Source organism: Melanerpes formicivorus, unplaced genomic scaffold, assembly GCF_026170545.1.
Source record: "Melanerpes formicivorus ecotype bairdi unplaced genomic scaffold, bMelFor1.0.p_v2 SCAF_358, whole genome shotgun sequence".
Taxonomy (NCBI): domain Eukaryota; kingdom Metazoa; phylum Chordata; class Aves; order Piciformes; family Picidae; genus Melanerpes; species Melanerpes formicivorus.
In genome coordinates, this window is record NW_027142710.1 from 50001 (window position 1) to 52500 (window position 2500).

Consider the following 2500-nt stretch of genomic DNA (forward strand, 5'->3'; position numbering starts at 1 on the left):
CTATGCGATTGAGCCAAACTTCTAATTTATTTTGTAATTCGGGCTTAACTATCCCCACCCAAGGGTCGATTTGCAAGCCAAGATATTTCTCTGACTGACCCGGGTGGATCATGTTTAAAGGGGTACCGCTGATAAGCCATGGAGGACAGTCATTGATGGTGTAAGAGTCCTTAGTTGGTTGAATAAAGAAACCATGGCACTTTTCCCCCTGCGTTTTTAATCCAGTTAAGTCACAAAATGCTTCTAGAATTTCAATATTTTTCTCCATTCCTGATTGGGACTTACTCAGCAGGACCAGGTCGTCTGCAAAAGCCAGAGCTGTTAATTTGCCATTCTCGTGTTGGAACCCCTCCCCACACTCTTCTAATTTACATAACAGAGGGTCAATGCACAGGTTAAAGAGGAGTGGTGACATGGGATCGCCCTGTTTCACACCAGTTTTGATTCCTATTGACTCAGACTCTCCTTCTTTAGTTTTGATTCTGGTGTGGATGTTTTGATAAAAGTCCTTAATTAATGCTATTATGTGGTCATCCAGGCCCTTTTGCTTTAGCACCGCCAGGATGTGGGTGTGGCTCACTGAATCAAAGGCTTTGGCCAAATCGACAAAGACAACCCCCAGGGGTTTCTTTTGTTTCTTTGCATTCCTAATTAATAGCTGTAATAGTTTTAAGTTCTCAGCACAGCCAGAAGATTGAATGAAGCCTCTCTGCCTGGGGTTAATGGGACACGCCTTTGCCAACCTCGCAGTTAAGATTCTTGAATAGAGTCTCAGGATGATGGAACCAATAGTAATTGGCCGCCAGTTATTAATATCATTTTGGCATTCGGGCGCTGATGATTTAGGTATTAGGATTGTTCGGCATCCCCTTATTACATCTGGAATTTTGCCACTTAAAAGCCAGAGATTAAATAGTTCTTTGATCTCCTCACAATTTGGATCCATTTTAAGCAGGGCCTTCAGGGTGATCCCATCAGGGCCTGGTGCCGATTTTTTATTCATGTCTTTGATATTCTTAAGGATCTCTTTCTCTGTAATCAATTCCTTAAAAGCCGAATTATCCGCCCGCCCCACAGACTGGAATGCTCCAAGTCCTTGAAATAAGTTCTGAGACTCCCACCTAGATCTGAAGGTGTTACTGACCTCTTCCAGGGGGATGGCACATTGCGCAGAGTCTTTTTCATCCAGAATCATATTAGCTAACTTCCCTCGATCTAAGCGGAAGAGGCGTTGGAATCGGAGAAATTCTCCACGCTTTCTGGCTCTTTTTCTCATCCACTCCTTTTGAGGTTTCTTCTGCTGAGGTTTACGTTGGCTCTTTTTTGGCACTTTCTGTTCAATTGTTTTCTCAAACAAATACAAATATTGGTCCTGAGCTACCTCATTGAGTAATTTTAATGAGTCTGTTTTGCCTTCAATTATTTGTTTATATGTATTTTTAAGGATGGGCAGCTTCCCTGATGTCAGCTTTTCATTAATAGTCTTTTTATAGTGGGCTAGCAGCTCCCTTTCACCAGAAGATGGAATCACAGTCCTCTCCTCTTTTAACCTGCTCTTGCTCTCTTGTGTTTTCTCTCTTTCTGGCACCACAGTTTCTCTTAATAGTCTTCTCTTTTCACTGATCTGTTTTGCTGTTTTAGTTGTTAATTTTTCAGCAATCAATTTGTTAATATTTTTCCTCCCTTCAAACTCTTGATTTAGTTTCTGTAATAATTCTGTTTCCTCTTGGGACCAGATTTTCTTGTGAGCACCTCTTTTAGAGGTCTCTTTGGGGCGAGATGCTTCAATTCTTTCTGCGTTTCTCAGGGCTGGGTGAGCTAATCTCTTATGTTGTCCCAAGCCAATTTTAGTTTTAAAACACTTTTTACATTCTTCACACATAAACCCTTCTACCTGGGTAGGCTCTTGGACCCCTTTGCATTTTGGGAGATGGCATGAGATACTATGATGCTTTTCATTTGTCTTCCCACAGCGGGAACATTGGAAATTGATCTTTCTTTTCCCATGGGCTCTCTTTAGATGGTCAATCAATCTCGTCATATTGCCTGCCCGAGTGGTACAGCATGGACATGTCGGGTTGTCCTCTGGCATCTTCACCAGGGGGGTCCCAGGACAGATGTCAGCTGTATTATCCAACTCGGGCGATGCGGTTAGTATTGAGAGCTGACTCATAGAGCTCGGGGTTTCAGGACACTCCACCTCCTCGTTCCTGCTCCTCTCTGTGCTTTCATCTCGGATATCTTTCCCATGAGCTGGAGAAGTGGGTCCTACATACACCTCCGGCAATACTATCAGTTTCTCATTCCAGATAGGATCGTAGGCAGTATTGTCATTGGCTATCATTGAGTTCATGAACTCTATTCCAGCCAGACATACCCCTATCTCCTCGTCTGGTAGTCTCATATCACGTTTGGTCGCAACCTCCAGCCAATCTGCAGGACTGGTCTGGGTGCCTATGGTGACAAAAAGGCTACGTAGTTGCCGAACCATTTTGTGAAG

General features: G+C 43.3%; 1 pseudogene; it reads right to left on the reverse strand.

Annotated features, from left to right (window-relative positions):
• Window positions 1-2500, reverse strand: part of LOC137459456 (28S ribosomal RNA) — an 8478-nt pseudogene that overhangs the window by 2725 nt on the left and 3253 nt on the right.